This window comes from Scyliorhinus torazame, chromosome 4 (assembly GCF_047496885.1).
Source record: "Scyliorhinus torazame isolate Kashiwa2021f chromosome 4, sScyTor2.1, whole genome shotgun sequence".
Lineage (NCBI taxonomy): Eukaryota > Metazoa > Chordata > Chondrichthyes > Carcharhiniformes > Scyliorhinidae > Scyliorhinus > Scyliorhinus torazame.
This window is the reverse complement of record NC_092710.1, coordinates 242,635,540-242,654,094: the sequence shown is the minus strand read 5'-3', so window position 1 is coordinate 242,654,094 and position 18,555 is coordinate 242,635,540. Positions and strand designations below refer to the sequence as shown.

General features: G+C 46.4%; 1 protein-coding gene across 9 annotated transcripts in view; it reads right to left on the bottom strand.

Annotated features, from left to right (window-relative positions):
• LOC140410857 (four and a half LIM domains protein 2-like) overlaps nt 1-18,555 on the bottom strand; it is a 191,374-nt gene that overhangs the window by 53,289 nt on the left and 119,530 nt on the right. Inside the window, exon 1 of one of the 9 annotated variants that reach the window (XM_072499573.1) lies at nt 16,654-16,739. The exons of the other annotated variants lie outside the window; for them this stretch is intronic. The gene's annotated coding sequence lies outside the window, so the exon portion shown is untranslated. Of the gene's footprint in view, nt 1-16,653; nt 16,740-18,555 lie in introns of those variants that run through there. 9 annotated transcript variants of the gene reach the window in all.

Here is an 18,555-nt window from a genome sequence, read left to right as displayed (position 1 = left end):
TTGTTTGATAATTTTGAAGCTTTATTGCGATTCAATCACCAGTGGGCTATTTGCACTTGGGATCGATTGGTGGTTGGTAAGTTACTTATCCTGCCTTAATTGGGATACTGCTGTCTAAGATTATATTGGTTACAGTTGAACATTTTTGATAAGTGACCTAATTTCCAATAAAGGCAAAACATTATTCAATTTGAATAGAAATCCAGAAGTGACATTCAAGGGCGTCAATTTGTTCTTTGCAATTGGATTTCTGCAGTTTGCTCCAGGGCAAAATGCGGCATCTAAATGGTATTTGTCCTTTTCTTTTTGTAGTGCTCAACCTTCTGTGTTGCATTGGAATACAGGATTTCGTGACAAATATCCTGAGTCTAAGAAAGGTCATCACTACTAATGAAACAATTTTCCACATTAGCCTTTTTTGATTTGATGCGTGATTGAGAAGATCTTTATGATTCTTCCGGTTTCGTTGCAGGTGAAACACTGCGATATGGTTCCAACGGGCGGCATGGTGGCACAGTGGTTAGCACTGCTACCTCACAGCTCCAAAGTCCCAGGTTCAATTCCGGCCTCGGGTAATTGTCTGTGTGGAGCTTGCACTTTCTCCCCGTGTCTGCGTGGGTTTCCTCCAGTTTCCTCCCACACTCCAAAGGTGTGTAGGTCAGGTGGATTGGGCATGCTAAATTGCCCCTTAGTGTCGCAAAAAAAGCTTAGGTGGGGTTGCTGGGTGGGGGTGTAGGCTTAAGTAGGGTGCTCTTTCCAAGGGCTGGTTCAGACTCGATGGGCCAAATGGCCTCCTTCTGCACTGTAAATTCTATGAAATAGTATGTTACATCTCATTCCTCTGTTACAAACTTCATGACATTAATGTATAGTATTAGAAAGTGGCTGAGGTTCAAAGAAAAGATTGAATCGAAGCTGATCACTCCAAGCCATTCCTTTTCATTCCACCGCACCACCCCATCATCAGCAAAATGTAGACCAATTTTGCTACACAGTTTTGCCTTCTGACCAATGAGAGAAAGCTGCAATTTTCTTTAGAAAGAGAGTTGCATTTATGTACCGCTTATGATGACCATAGGCCATCTCAAAGCATTTTATACCCAATCAGGTACTTTGAAGTGTGTTCACTGTTGTAATGAGGAAATGCGGCAGACAATTTGCTCACAGCAAGCTTCCAGAAAGAAAAGGGTGATAATGACCAAATAATCTGTTTTTAATATGTTGATTGAGGGATAAATATTGGCAGGAATCCAGGGGTGCCACCACTCTTTAAAGTTGTGTTAGAACATAGAACATAGAAAATACAGCACAGAACAGGCCCTTTGGCCCACGATGTTGTGCCGAACCTTTGTCCTAGATTAATCATAGATTATCATTGAATTTACAGTGCAGAAGGAGGCCATTCGGCCCTTAGAGTCTGCACCGGCTCACTTGTAAAGAGCACCCTACCCAAACTCAACACCTCCACCCAACACCAAGGGCAATTTGGGACACTAAGGGCAATTTATCATGGCCAATCCACCTAACCTGCACAACTTTGGACTGTGGGAGGAAACCGGAGCACCTGGAGGAAACCCACGCAGACACGGGAGGATGTGCAGACTCCGCACAGAGACAGTGACCCAAGCCGGAATCGAACCTGGGACCCTGAGCTGTGAAGCAATTGTGCTATCCACAATGCTACCGTGCTGCCCTTAAGAACAAATAAATCTACACTATATCATTTTACCGTAATCCATGTACCTATCCAATAGCTGCTTGAAGATCCCTAATGTTTCTGACTCAATTACTTCCACAGGCAGTGCATTCCATGCCCCCACTACTCTCTTGGTAAAGAACTTATCTTTGACAAGACTCCTATATCTTCCACCTTTCACCTTAAATTTATATCCCCTTGTAATGGTTTGTTCCACCCGGGGAAAAAGTATCTGACTGTCTACTCTATCTATTCCCCTGATCATCTTATAAACCTCTATCAAGTCGCCCCTCATCCTTCTCCGTTCTAATGAGAAAAGGCCTAGCACCCTCAACCTTTCCTCGTAAGACCTACTCTCCATTCCAGGCAACATCCTGGTAAATCTCCTTTGCACCTTTTCCAAAGCTTCCACATCCTTCCTAAAATGAGGCGACCAGAACTGTACACAGTACTCCAAATGTGGCCTTACCAAAGTTTTGTACAGCTGCATCATCACCTCACGGCTCTTAAATTCAATCCCTCTGTCAATGAACGCGAGCACACCATAGGCCTTCTTCACAGCTCTATCCACTTGAGTGGCAACTTTCAAAAATGTATGAACATAGACCCCAAGATCTCTTTGCTCCTCCACATTGCCAAGAACCCTACCATTAACCCTGTATTCCGCATTCATATTTGTCCTTCCAAAATGGACAACCTCACACTTTTCAGGGTTAAACTCCATCTGCCACTTCTCAGCCCAGCTCTGCATCCTATCTCAGTCTCTTTGCAGCCGACAACAGCCCTCCTTACTATCCACAACTCCACCAATCTTCGTATCATCTGCAAATTTACTGACCCACCCATCAACTCCCTCATCCAAGTCATTTATGAAAATCACAAACAGCAGAGGACCCAGAACTGATCCAAACAAAGAACAAAGAACAAAGAAATGTACAGCACAGGAACAGGCCCTTAGGCCCTCCAAGCCCGTGCCGACCATACTGCCCGACTAAACTACAATCTTCTACACTTCCAGGGTCCTTATCCTTCTAGTCCCATCCTATTCATATATTTGTCAAGATGCCCCTTAAATGTCCCTATCGTCCCTGCTTCCACTACCTCCTCCGGTAGCGAGTTCCAGGCACCCACTACCCTCTGCGTAAAAAACTTGCCTCGTACATCTACTCTAAACCTTGCCCCTCTCACCTTAAACCTATGCCCCCTAGTAATTGACCCCTCTACCCTGGGGAAAAGCCTCTGACTATCCACTCTGTCTATGCCCCTCATAATTTTGTATACCTCTATCAGGTCGCCCCTCAACCTCCTTCGTTCCAGTGAGAACAAACCGAGTTTATTCAATCGCTCCTCATAGCTTATGCCCTCCATACCAGGCAACATTCTGGTAAATCTCTTCTGCACCCTCTCTAAAGCCTCCACATCCTTCTGGTAGTGTGGCGACCAGAATTGAACACTATACTCCAAGTGTGGCCTAACTAAGGTTCTATACAGCTGCAACATGACTTGCCAATTCTTTTACTCAATGCCCCGGCCAATGAAGGCAAGCATGCCGTATGCCTTCTTGACTACCTTCTCCACCTGTGTTGCCCCTTTCAATGACCTGTGGACCTGTACTCCTAGATCTCTTTGACTTTCAATACTCTTGAGGGTTCTACCATTCACTGTATATTCCCTAACTGCATTAGACCTTCCAAAATGCATTACCTCACATTTGTCCGGATTAAACTCCATCTGCCATCTCGCCGCCCAAGTCTCCAGACAATCTAAATCCTGCTGTATCCTCAGACAGTCCTCATCGCTATCCGCAATTCCACCAACCTTTGTGTCGTCTGCAAACTTACTAATCAGACCAGTTACATTTTCCTCCAAATCATTTATATATACTACAAAGAGCAAAGGTCCCAGCACTGATCCCTGTGGAACACCACTGGTCACAGCCCTCCAATTAGAAAAGCATCCCTCCATTGCTACCCTCTGCCTACTATGGCCTGTGGTACGCCACTGGTAACTGGGATCCAGGCTGAATATTTGCCATCCACCACCACTCTCTGACTTCTATCTGTTAGCCAGTTCGTTATCCAACTGGCCAAATTTCCCACTATCCCATGCCTCCTTACTTTCTGCAGAAGCCTACCATGGGGAACCTTATCAAATGCCTTACTAAAATCCATGTACATTACATCCACTGCTTTACCTTCATCCACATGCTTGGTCACCTCCTCAAAGAATTCAATAAGACTTGTAAGGCAAGACATACCCCTCACAAATCCGTGCTGACTGTCCCTAATCAAGCAGTGTCTTTCCAGATGCTCAGAAATCCTATCCTTCAGTACCCTTTCCATTACTTTGCCTACCACCGAAGTAAGACTAACTGGCCTGTAATTCCCAGGGTTATCCCTAGTCTCTTTTTTGAACAGGGGCACGACATTCGCCACTCTCCAATCCCCTGGTACCACCCATGTTGACAGTGAGGACGAAAAGATCATTGCCAACGGCTCTGCAATTTAATCTCTTGCTTCCCATAGAATCCTTGGATATATCCCGCCAGGCCCGGGGGACTTGTCTATCCTCACGTTTCTCAAAATGCCCAACACATCTTCCTTCCTAACAAGTACTTCCTCGAGCTTACCAATCTGTTTCACACTGACCTCGCCAACAATATGGCCCCTCTCATTTGTAAATACAGAAGAAAAGTACTCGTTCAAGACCTCTCCTATCTCTTCAGACTCAATACACAATCTCCCGCTACTGTCCTTGATCGGACCTACCCTCGCTCTAGTCATTCTCATATTTCTCACATATGTGTAAAAGGCCTTGGGGTTTTCCTTGATCCTACCTGCCAAAGATTGTTCATTGCTTCTCTTAGCTCTCCTAATCCCTTTCTTCAGTTCCCTCCTGGCTATCTTGTATCCCTCCAATGCCCTGTCTGAACCTTGTTTCCTCAGCCTTACATAAGTCTCCTTTTTCCTCTTAACAAGACATTCAACCTCTCTTGTCAACCATGGTTCCCTCACTCAACCATTTCTTCCCTGCCTGACAGGGACATACATATCAAGGACACATAGTACCTGTTCCTTGAACAAGTTCCACATTTCACTTGTGTCCTTCCCTGACAGCCTATGTTCCCAACTTATGCACTTCAATTCTTGTCTGACAACATCGTATTTACCCTTCCCCCAATTGTAAACCTTGCCCCGTTGCACGCACCTATCCCTCTCCATTACTAAAGTGAAAGTCACAGAATTGTGGTCACTATCTCCAAAATGCTCCCCCACTAACAAATCTATCACTTGCCCTGGTTCATTACCAAGTACTAAATCCAATATTGCCCCGCCTCTGGTCGGACAATCTACATACTGTGTTAGAAAAGCTTCCTGGACACACTGCACAAACACCACCCCATCCAAACTATTTGATCTAAAGAGTTTCCACTCAATATTTGGGAAGTTAAAGTCACCCATGACTACTACCCTGTGACTTCTGCACCTTTTAAAAATCTGTTTCCCAATCTGTTCCTCCACATCTCTGCTACTATTGGGGGGCCTATAGAAAACTCCTAACAAGGTGACTGCTCCTTTCCTATTTCTGACTTCAACCCATACTACCTCAGTAGGGTGATACTCCTCGAACTGCCTTTCTGCAGCTGTTATACTATCTCTAATTAACAATGCCACCCCCCCACCTCTTTTACCACCCTCCCTAATCTTATTGAAACATCTATAACAAGGGACCTCCAACAACCATTTCTGCCCCTCTTCTATCCAAGTTTCCGTGATGGCCACCACATCATAGTCCCAAGTACCGATCCATGCCTTAAGTTCACCCACCTTATTCCTGATGCTTCTTGCGTTGAAGTATACACACTTCAACCCATCTCCGTGCCTGCAAGTACTCTCCTTTGTCAGTGTTCCCTTCCCCACTGCCTCATTACACGCTTTGGCGTCCTGAATATCGGCTACCTTAGTTGCTGGACTACAAATCCGGTTCCCATTCCCCTGCCAAATTAGTTTAAACCCTCCCGAAGAGTACTAGAAAACCTCCCTCCCAGGATATTGGTGCCCCTCTGGTTCAGATGCAATCCGTCCTGCTTGTACAGGTCCCACCTTCCCCAGAGTGCGCTCCAATTATCCAAATACCTGAAGCCCTCCCTCCTACACCATTCCTGCAGCCACGTGTTCAGCTGCACTCTCTCCCTATTCCTAGCCTCGCTATCACGTGGCACCGGCAACAAACCAGAGATGACAACTCTGTCTGTCCAGGCTTTTAACTTCCAGCCTAACTCCCTAAACTTGTTTATTACCTCCACACCCCTTTTCCTACCTATGTCGTTGGTACCAATGTGCACCACGACCTCTGGCTGCTCACCCTCCCCCTTAAGTATCCTGAAGACACCATAAGACCATAAGACCATAAGACATAGGAGCGGAAGTAAGGCCATTCGGCCCATCGAGTCCACTCCGCCATTCAATCATGGCTGATTTCAACTCCATTTACCCGCTCTCTCTCCATAGCCCTTAATTCCTCGAGAAATCAAGAATTTATCAACTTCTGTCTTAAAGACACTCAACGTCCCGGCCTCCACCGCCCTCTGTGGCAATGAATTCCACAGATCCACCACTCTCTGGCTGAAGAAATTTCTCCTCATCTCTGTTCTAAAGTGACTCCCTTTTATTCTAAGGCTGTGCCCCCGGGTCCTTGTCTCCCCTGCTAATGGAAACAACTTCCCTACATCCACCCTATCTAAGCCATTCATTATCTTGTAAGTTTCTATTAGATCTCCCCTCAACCTCCTAAACTCCAATGAATATAATCCCAGGATCCTCAGACGTTCATCGTATGTTAGGCCTACCATTCCTGGGATCATCCGTGTGAATCTCCGCTGGACCCGCTCCAGTGCCAGTATGTCCTTCCTGAGGTGTGGGGCCCAAAATTGCTCACAGTATTCTAAATGGGGCCTAACTAATGCTTTATAAAGCTTCAGAAGTACATCCCTGCTTTTATATTCCAAGCCTCTTGAGATGAATGACAACATTGCATTTGCTTTCTTAATTACGGACTCAACCTGCAAGTTTACCTTTAGAGAATCCTGGACTAGGACTCCCAAGTCCCTTTGCACTTCAGCATTATGAATTTTGTCACCGTTTAGAAAATAGTCCATGCCTCTATTCTTTTTTCCAAAGTGCAAGACCTCGCACTTGCCCACGTTGAATTTCATCAGCCATTTCTTGGACCACTCTCCTAAACTGTCTCAATCTTTCTGCAGCCTCCCCACCTCCTCCATACTACCTGCCCCTCCACCTATCTTTGTATCATCGGCAAACTTAGCCAGAATGCCCCCAGTCCCGTCATCTAGATCGTTAATATATAAAGAGAACAGCTGTGGCCCCAACACTGAACCCTGCGGGACACCACTCATCACCGGTTGCCATTCCGAAAAAGAACCTTTTATCCCAACTCTCTGCCTTCTGCCTGACAGCCAATCGTCAATCCATGTTAGTACCTTGCCTCGAATACCATGGACCCTTATTTTACTCAGCAGTCTCCCGTGAGGCACCTTATCAAAGGCCTTTTGGAAGTCAAGATAGATAACATCCATTGGCTCTCCTTTGTCTAACCTATTTGTTATCTCTTCAAAGAACTCTAACAGGTTTGTCAGGCACGACCTCCCCTTACTAAATCCATGCTGACTTGTCCTAATCTGACCCTGCACTTCTAAGAATTTAGAAATCTCATCCTTAACAATGGATTCTAGAATCTTGCCAACAACCGAGGTTAGGCTAATTGGCCTATAATTTTCCATCTTTTTCCTTGTTCCCTTCTTGAACAGGGGGTTTACAACAGCGATCTTCCAATCCTCTGGGACTTTCCCGGACTCCAGTGACTTTTGAAAGATCATAACTAACGCCTCCACTATTTCTTCAGCTATCTCCTTTAGAACTCTAGGATGTAGTCCATCTGGGCCCGGAGATTTATCAATTTTTAGAACTCTTAGTTTCTCTAGCACTTTCTCCTTTGTGATGGCTACCATATTCAACTCTGCCCCCTGACTCTCCGGAATTGGTGGGATATTACTCATGTCTTCTACTGTGAAGACTGACGCAAAGTACTTATTTAGTTCCTCAGCTATTTCCTTGTCTCCCATCACAAAATTACCAGCGTCATTTTGGAGCGGCCCAATGTCAACTTTTGCCTCCCGTTTGTTTTTAATGTATTTAAAGAAACTTTTACTATCATTCCTAATGTTACTGGCTAGCCTACCTTCATATTTGATTCTCTCTTTCCTTATTTCTCTCTTTGTTATCCTCTGTTTGTTTTTGTAGCCTTCCCAATCTTCTGACTTCCCACTACTCTTTGCCACATTATAGGCTTTCTCTAACTTCCTTTGTCAGCCATGGCTGCCTAATCCCCCCTCTGATAACCTTCCTTTTCTTTGGGATGAACCTCTGCACTGTGTCCTCAATTACTCCCAGAAACTCCTGCCATTGCTGTTCTACTGTCTTTCCCACTAGGCTCTGCTCCCAGTCGATTTTCGTCAGTTCCTCCCTCATGCCCCTGTAGTTACCTTTATTTAACTGTAACACCTTTACATCTGATTCGACCTTCTTTCTTTCAAATTGGAGATTGAATTCTACCATATTATGATCACTGCCTCCTAAGTGCTCCCTTACTTTAAGATCTTTAATCAAGTCTGGCTCATTACATAACACCAAGTCCAGAATGGCCTGTTCCCTCGTGGGCTCCATTACAAGCTGTTCCAAAAAGCCCTCCTGTAAACATTCAATGAATTCCCTTTCCTTGGGTCCACTGGCAGCATTATTTACCCAGTCCACCTGCATATTGAAGTCCCCCATGATCACTGTGACCTTGCCTTTCTGACATGCACTTTCTATTTTGTGGTGCATTTTGTGTCCCCGGTCCTGACCACTGTTAGGAGGCCTGTACATAACTCCCATTATGGTTTTTTTGCCTTTGTGGTTCCTCAACTCTACCCACACAGACTCCACATCATCTGACCCTATGTCATTTAGTGCTATTGATTTGATTTCATTCCTAATTAACAAGGCAACCCCGCCCCCTCTGCCCACCTCCCTGTCTTTTCGATAGGTTGTGAATCCCTGGATGTTTAAATGCCAGTCCTGAACCCCCTGCAACCATGTCTCTGTGATGCCTACCACATCATACCTGCCAGTCACAATCTGGGCCATAAGCTCATCTACCTTGTTCCGTACACTGCGCGCATTTAAATATAGCACCTTTAATTCTCTATTGACCGTCCCTTTTTGTTTTCTTAGTGTGGTGGACCTTGGTTTACTGAGCCTTTCCATACACTGTGTCATATTTTGTGGGATGGGGACTATCATAACCTCTCCTGAGTTTTGTCTTTTCGTGCTTTTTTGTATTCCTAAGCAGCTACGCTTCCCACTGATTACTTCACCTCTTGGTTCCCTGACTTTCCCTACCCCCCCCAATCTTTAGTTTAAAGTCCTATTGACCACCCTATTTATTCTTTTCGCCAGAACACTGGTCCCAGCTCGGCTCAGGTGGAGACCATCCCAACAGTATAGGTCCCCCCTGTCCCAAAACTGATGCCAGTGTCCCATGAAAAGGAACCCCTCTTTCCCACACCACTCTTTCAGCCACGTGTTAACTTCCCTTATTCTTGCCTCCCTATGCCAATTTGCACGTGGCTCGGGCAGTAATCCGGAGATTATGACCCTTGAGGACCTGTTTTTTAATTTGAATCCTAGCTCTTTATAATCTCTAAACAGGTCCTCTTTCCTAGACTTGCCTATGTTGTTGGTACCGACATGGACCACAACAGCTGGATCCTCCCCCTCCCTCTCCAGTATCCTTTCAAGCCGGTCAGAGATGTCCCGCACCCTAGTGCCGGGCAGGCAACATACCATGCGGGACTCTTTATCCTGCTCACAAAGGATACTATCTATCCCCCTGATAATAGAATCCCCTACAACTACAACTTGCCTATTTACTCCCTCCCCTTGAATGGCCTGCTGAACCATGGTGCCTTGGTCAGCTGACTCATCCTTCCTGCAGCCCTGTTCGCCATCCACACAGGGAGCAAGTGCCTCATACCTGTTGGACAGAGTCAAGGGCTGAGGCCCCTGAGTTCCTGACTGCTGGTTCCCTTTACCTGCCTGACTTGCAGTCACACCCTGCTGTCCCTGGCCACTGGCAGGATTTAAACTACTTACTCTGACAGGTGTGACTGCCTCCTGAAACACAGTGTCCAGGTAAGTATCCCCCTCCCGGATGTGCCTCAGTGTTTGAAGCTCAGACTCCAGCTCATCAACTCTGAGCTGGAGCTCTTCGAGCAGCCAACACTTACTGCAGATGTGGTCGCTGCAGCTCGCAATGGGATCTGCCAGCTCCCACATCAAGCAGCTCAAGCACATCACCTGACCAGCCATCACTAATTAATTAATGAGTTTAATTTAAGTTTATGAGTTTAGCTGTGTTTTTTTTTTAATTTGGGGCAGATTTGCTTTCAACCACTCAGATCACAGCTTCCCTCTGACGTCACTTTTGGGAAAAAAACTGGAAACCAGGAAGTTTCCGTTAGGTTTTTATACTCACAGTGACTGCTCCTCCTCCTCCGAACGGCTCCCGAAATTAGGCCCGAAGAAAGAGAGAGAACAAAACAGTAGGGAAAAAGCACCTTCTCCCACTCTTCACCGAATTACCTCACTGCACCAAATTACCAAATTCTCACTCGGTCTGTATCTCTCTCACTCAGGCTGTGTGTCCTTGACCTGCGCAATGCTTACTAATGTGCGCTTTCTGTCTGTCTTTTATACAGACTTTAGGATGACTCACACTAAAACTTCAAAGAGAAGAAAACAATGTGTACCTTTGTGCCCCTTAACAGGCCTCAGGTGACTGGCAGATAACTGCCTCTCAGCAATTAGGGTGGGGGCAGCTTCAGCCAATCAGACACTAATCTACACTGCACTTTTAACTGAAAAACAGCAAAATTAGATGAACCACTTACCTTTCCTGGTTACCTCACTGCAAATTCTCACTCGGTCTGTATCTCTCTCACTCAGGCTGTGTGTCCTTGACCTGCGCAATGCTTACTAATGTGCACTTTCTGTCTGTCTTTTATACAGACTTTAGGATGACTCACACTAAAACTTCAAAGAGAAGACATGTTCCGAGTCATCGCTGGCCCTGGCACCCGGGAGGCAACATACCTTCCGGGAGTCTCGCTCGCGACCACAGAATCTCCTATCTATTCCCCTAACCATTCAATCTCCTACAACTATTGCTTTTCCATTTTCCCCAATTCCCTTCTGAGCCCCAGAGCCAGACTCAGTGCCAGAGACCTGGCCGCTAGGGCCTTCCCCCGGTAGGTCATCCCCCCCAACAGCATCCAAAACGGTATACTTGTTTTGAAGGGGAACAGCCACGAGGGATCCCTGCACTGTCTGCCTGTTTGTTTTTTCCCCCTGACTGTAACCCAGCTATTCTTGTCCTGTACCTTGGGTGTGGTTACCTCCCTGTAACTCTTCTCAATCACCCCCTCTGCCTCCCGGATGATCCGAAGTTCATCCAGCTTCAGCTCCAGTTCCCTAACACGGTCTTTGAAGAGCTGAAGTTGGGTGCACTTCCTACAGGTATAGTCAGCGGGGACACCGGTGGTATCCCTCACCACCCACATCCTACAGTAGGAACATGCAACTGGCCTAGCCTCCATCCCCTCTTACCTGACAGAATATAGCTGCCCTGTGGACCAACTAGATCTCTGCCCTCCGACTCTGCTCCCAGTCAGCTACACTTTCTGTAAACTCCTGGTTCTCTTCTCACTCTTTGCGGAAATGTCGGAAACAAAATGGGATCTTTCGCAGGCATGTAATTGGCAGCTTGATGGGGCCTCGGTTTAACATCTCATCCAAAAGGTGGTACCTCCAACAGTGTAGCACTGAAGTGCATTTTCGTCTTCAAGTCCTGGACAGCACGGTAGCATTGTGGATAGCACAATTGCTTCACAGCTCCAGGGTCCCAGGTTCGATTCCGGCTTGGGTCACTGTCTGTGCGGAGTCTGCACATCCTCCCCGTGTCTGCGTGGGTTTCCTCCGGGTGCTCCGGTTTCCTCCCACAGTCCAAAGATGTGCAGGTTAGGTGGATTGGCCATGATAAATTGCCCTTAGTGTCCAAAATTGCCCTTAGAGTTGGGTGGGGTTACTGGGTTATGGGGATAGGGTAGAGGTGTTGACCTTGGGTAGGGTGCTCTTTCCAAGAACCGGTGCAGACTCGATGGGCCGAATGGCCTCATTCTGCACTGTAAATTCTATGGTATGGAATGAGACTTGAACCCAGAACCTTATGACTTAGAGCAAAGTGCTATCAACTCAGCCAGAGCTGACATTAAAGCCAGAAAGGAAAGTAAGCCCACAGACATTAAAATAATAATAGTGATAATTCAGCTACTTTACTGATTGAAAGTTTTGTTATGAAGTTTAATGAGGACAGAGCAGCAAGAAAAATAGGGAATGATTCCTCATCTGGTACTTTGCAAACCATTTTTTTAAATGGGCTTTTGTGCATTAAAGTTAACCCCTGGAGTATTTTACTTCTTCACAAATTTTGCCAACTGTTCAGCTTTGTCGTACATCTTTCATGAATTAACTGGTTTTATCAAGCTTTACTAATGTATGAGTCATATTCAGACAAGGCCTACTCCTGCAGTTTACAATGAAGAAGAAATTGGGCTTCTTGTAATCCCAGGACAAAATCACAGGGGAAAAAACATGTGATCTGTTAAGAAAAGGTGTCTGTATAGGGCTTCCACTGTTGGCTTAGTTTTTGTTTACAGAGTCAAACATCTTTGCCTCGAAACAACCACAATTTAGTTCCATTTGGAAGATGCATGCCTCGGGAAAACTATTACATGAAACATTCTCCAACTAGAATTTCCCCTTGATCCTGGCACAATATTTTCTGACACCAATGTTGGTAAGTACATAAAATGTCTTTCTTTGCATCACGGCGCCGAGGTCCCAGGTTCAATCCCAGCTCTGGGTCACTGTCCGTGTGAAGTTTGCACATTCTCCCCGTGTTTGCGTGGGTTTCGTCCCCACAACCCAAAGATGTGCATGGTAGGTGGATTGGCCATGCTAAATTGCCCCTTAATTGGAAAAAATGAATTGGGTACTCTAAAAGTATATTGAAAAAAATGTGTTTCTTTGCTTTAAATATTTAATGTCGATACTCCAGGATAAGAAAGTAAGACATTCTCTGAGTATTTCTGTGGCTCATTTACCGTACACATTTTGTATTGTAATAGTACTTTTTATTGATAATGTTCTATTGGATCAAAATAAGTTGTTATTCTTTGCTCAGTTAGCTTACAAAGTTCAGCTTCATTGCATAGATGTACGCAATTCCCTACTCAGGTACCAGCCAAAGGAGAGTTGTTGGTAAGTGCTTGGCATTGTAAGGTTTTTTTAAGCATATCTCCGCACACATTTGTTTTTCCCTTTGTCTGCACTGCGCTCCAAGTGAGTAAAATGACTTAGTGTCATTCCCTTGCCTTTCCCCCTACATTATTTCGATTCATGTAATCATCTAATGCCCTCTTGAATGTTTAGCGTTGGACTTGAACCCAGAGCTTCTGGTCCAGAGGTTGGCACACTACCATTGTGCCATAAGATCTTAGGGTTAATGCTTCAAAGAACAAAGAACAAAGAAATGTACAGCCCGGGAACAGGCCCTTCGGCCCTCCAAGCCCGTGCCGACCATGCTGCCCGACTAAACTACAATCTTCTACACTTCCTGGGTCCGTATCCCTCTATTCCCATCCTATTCATGTATTTGTCAAGATGCCCCTTAAATGTCACTATCGTCCCTGCTTCCACCACCTTCTCCGGTAACGAGTTCCAGGCACCCACTACCCTCTGCGTAAAAATCTTGCCTCGTACATCTACTCTAAACCTTGCCCCTCTCACCTTAAACCTATGCCCCCTAGTAATTGACTCCTCTACCCCGGGGAAACGCCTCTGACTATCCACTCTGTCTATGCCCATCATAATTTTGTAGACCTCTATCAGGTCGCCCCTCAACCTCTTTCGTTCCAGTGAGAACAAACCGAGTTTATTCAACTGCTCCTCATAGCTAATGCCCTCCATACCAGGCAACATTCTGGTAAATCTCTTCTGCACCCTCTCTAAAGCCTCCACATCCTTCTGGTAGTGTGGCGACCAGAATTGAACACTATACTCCAAGTGTGGCCTAACTAAGGTTCTATACAGCTGCAACATGACTTGCCAATTCTTATACTCAATGCCCCGGCCAATGAAGGCAAGCATGCCGTATGCCTTCTTGACTACCTTCTCCACCTGTGTTGCCCCTTTCAGTGACCTGTGGACATGTACTCCTAGATCTCTTTGACTTTCAATACTCTTGAGGGTTCTACCATTCACTGTATATTCCCTACCTGCATTAGACTTTCCAAAATGCATTACCTCACATTTGTCCGGATTAAACTCCATCTGCCATCTCTCCACCCAAGTCTCTAAACAATCTAAATCCTGCTGTATCCTCTGACAGTCCTCATCGCTATCCGCAATTCCACCAACCTTTGTGTCGTCTGCAAACTTACTAATCAGACCAGTTACATTTTCCTCCAAATCATTTATATATACTACAAACAGCAAAGGTCCCAGCACTGATCCCTGTGGAACACCACTGGTCACAGCCCTCCAATTAGAAAAGCATCCTTCCATTGCTACTCTCTGCCTTCTATGACCTAGCCAGTTCTGTATCCACCTTGCCAGCTCACCCCTGATCCCGTGTGACTTCACCTTTTGTACTAGTCTACCATGAGGGACCTTGTCAAAGGCCTTACTAAAGTCCATATAGACAACATCCACTGCCCTACCTGCATCAATCATCTTAGTGACCTCCTCGAAAAACTCTATCAAGTTAGTGAGACACGACCTCCCCTTCACAAAACAATGCTGCCTCTCACTAGTACGTCCATTTGCTTCCAAATGGGAGTAGATCCTGTCTCGAAGAATTCTCTCCAGTAATTTCCCTACCACTGAAGTAAGGCTCACCGGCCTGTAGTTCCCTGGATTATCCTTGCTACCCTTCTTAAACAGAGGAACAACATTGGCTATTCTCCAGTCCTCTGGGACATCACCTGAAGACAGTGAGGATCCAAAGATTTCTGTCAAGGCCTCAGCAATTTCCTCTCCAGCCTCCTTCAGTATTCTGGGGTAGATCCCATCAGGCCCTGGGGACTTATCAACCTTAATATTTTTTAAGACACCCAACACCTCATCTTTTTGGATCTCAATGTGACCCAGGCTATCTACACACCCTTCTCCAGACTCAACATCTACCAATTTCTTCTCTTTGGTGAATACTGATGCAAAGTATTCATTTAGTACCTCGCCCATTTCCTCTGGCTCCACACATAGATTCCCTTGCCTATCCTTCAGTGGGCCAACCGTTTCCCTGGCTACCCTCTTGCTTTTTATGTACGTGTAAAAAGCCTTGGGATTTTCCTTAACCCTATTTGCCAATGACTTTTCGTGATCCCTTCTAGCCCTCCTGACTCCTTGCTGAAGTTCCTTCCTACTTTCCTTATATTCCACACAGGCTTCGTCTGTTCCCAGCCTTTTAGCCCTGACAAATGCCTCCTTTTTCTTTTTGACGAGGCCTACAATATCTCTCATTATCCAAGGTTCCCGAAAATTGCCGTATTTATCCTTCTTCCTGACAGGAACATGCCGGTCCTGAATTCCTTTCAACTGACACTTGAAAGCCTCCCACATGTCAGATGTTGATTTGCCCTCAAACATCCGCCCCCAATCTAGGTTCTTCAGTTCCCTCCTAATATTGTTATAATTAGCCTTACCCCAATTTAGCACATTCATCCTAGGACCACTCATATCCTTGTCCACCAGCACTTTAAAACTTACTGAATTGTGGTCACTGTTCCCGAAATGCTCCCCTACTGAAACATCTACCACCTGGCCGGGCTCATTCCCCAATACCAGGTCCAGTACCGCCCCTTCCCTAGTTGGACTGTCCACATATTGTTTTAAGAAGCCCTCCTGGATGCTCCTTACAAACTCCGCCCCGTCTGAGCCCCTGGCACTAAGTGAGTCCCAGTCAATATTGGGGAAGTTGAAGTCTCCCACCACCACAACCCTGTTGTTTTTACTCTTTTCCAAAATCTGTCTACCTATCTGCTCCTCTATCTCCCGCTGGCTGTTGGGAGGCCTGCAGTAAACCCCCAACATTGTGACTGCACCCTTCTTATTCCTGATCTCTACCCATATAGCCTCACTGCCCTCTGAGGTGTCCTCCCGCAGTACAGCTGTGATATTCTCCCTAACCAGTAGCGCAACTCCGCCACCCCTTTTACATCCCCCTCTATCCCGCCTGAAACATCTAAATCCTGGAACGTTTAGCTGCCAATCCTGCCCTTCCCTCAACCAGGTCTCTGTAATGGCAACAACATCATAGTTCCAAGTACTAATCCAAGCTCTAAGTTCATCTGCCTTACCCGTAATACTTCTTGCATTAAAACATATGCACTTCAGGCCACCAGACCCGCTGTGTTCAGCAACTTCTCCCTGTCTGCTCTGCCTCAAAAAATATTTTTTCTACTTGTCATTACAACTAGCCAAAATCAATGTCTTAACAACTTCATTGCATAACGGTAAACAATCCTTAATATAATACAGATATCCAGGGGCTGGTTTAGATCATTGGGCTAAATCGCTGGCTTTTAAAGCAGACCAAGGCAGGCCAGCAGCATGGTTCAATTCCCGTACCAGCCTCACCGAACAGGCGCTGGAATGTGGCGACTAGGGGCTTTTCACAGTAACTTCATTGAAGCCTACTCGTGACAATAAGCGATTTTCATTTCATTTCTTTGCCTTAAACAAATAAAAAAAATAATTAGGATAATAACTTTCAACTACCTGACAGCTATCTGCAGTGTACTTGCCACCTCTGTTGATGGATGGTTTCAGGGTATGCAACTATAAACTTGCAATCCTAGTTATTGGAATCAGTGGACTGTGTCTTAGATGGAGCACTTCCAGTTATTTTCCTGCAGCCAACTCATCTGGGAACTTGAATGTAAGGTTTTTGCTTGTAGCCAAGCAATATAAGTTCACTTCTGATGTAGAGGGAACAATTGTGTTTTTAATATTGAATAACTGGAAGAGATAAAGATCAAAGCAAATTTAACAAGGTTAGGAAATGGATGTCACAGAAATTCCATAGATAGAGAGCATAATTGAACCACACATCAGTTAGCTATAATTGTTTATGTCTTCTTTTACTATAATTAGACTTAACGCGTGACATTCCGGTCACATTGCAACCGGAGGAAATCCTGTTACGTTGGGAAAATATCGGGAGAGCCAGGCTGAAACGGGATTTGCGCCAGGCACCAAACAGTTCACAATATTCCCGGGCCCTTCCAGCAAACAAAATCAGGTTCACACCCAGCGAGTGAGTGATTCTGATTACTATTCATTTAAATGGACTTTCATATTGAAAATCGGCATGCCGCCGAGTGTTCCAGGAATGTACAACATTCCCACTCACTGTCTGACATAGCGTCGGCAAGAATCACTACTGGTCTCCACAAACAGAGACATGGGGCGTGATTCTCTGCGAACCGGTGGGTCGTGAACCACTCCGGCGTCGGGCCGCCCCGAAAGTGCGGAATCCTCCGCACCTTCAGGGGCTAGGTTGGCGCAGGAGTGGTTTGCGCCACGCCGGCCGGCACCAAAGGGCCTCCACCGGCCGGCGCGGGTTTCCGCATGCGCCGGAGGGCCAGCGTGTGCTAGCATCATCCCAGTGCATGCGCAGGGGGGGTTCATCTTCGCGCCGGCCATCGTGGACTGCTACACCGGCCGGCGCGGAGGAATAGCATGCCCCCACGGCACAGGCCTGCACATGGATCGGTGGGCCCAGATCACAGACCAGGCCACCATGGGGGCACCCCCCGGGGCCAGATCCCCCCCCGCGCTCCTCCGAGGACCCCGGAGGCCGCCCGTGGAGCCGGGTCCCGCCAGTAAGTACCCACCTTAATTCACGCCGGCGGGACGTGCCTAAAATGGGCGGCCTCTCAGCCCATCGCGGGCCAGAGAATTCGGGCGGCCCCGGGGACTATTGCGTCACGCTTGTGCTCGCCATTCTCCGAGGCGGGTGGCGCAATTCACGTCAGGGGGACTTTTGGGGGGGCCGGAGAATTTGGCGGCCGGCGGGGGCGGGATTCACGCCGAACCCCGGCGATTCTCCGACCCGGCGGGGGGTCGGAGAATCCCGCCCCAGAGGTGATAAACACACCAGGGGCCTCGGAGGTCAAAATAGCCCCCTGGCACTGCCCCCTGGCATCCTGACCATGCCAGCCTGGCAATGTGAACTTCTCTGGCGGCATGGAAGTGCCAACCTGTTACTGTCCACAGCAACCTATCACCCTGGTAGTGCTAGCAAGTTGGCATTGCCACTGTGCCTGAAGGGGCCGACTTGCTAGCTTGAAAGGACAAATCCTAAGCCACACCCAAAGGGGGAAAAAGATGCTCACAGATTAACACAACTATCCTAGATTGCCAATAATCATATATTAACCATGGATGTCGATCAATTTTTTTTATAAAGAGAACTGAAGTTTGGGTTAATTTGCTGAACTTTGCTGATATATGAAATCACATTTGGATAGAATGAATTTACATGAATATTAAGGTCCAGTTATTATTTGTATGAAGCATAAATAACGCAATTCATCACTGATGACTTTTTCTCTTTGAACTGACTGCAACACCCAAAACATTCAGTCACCTCATCCCCTCTGACCTCTATTGACCATT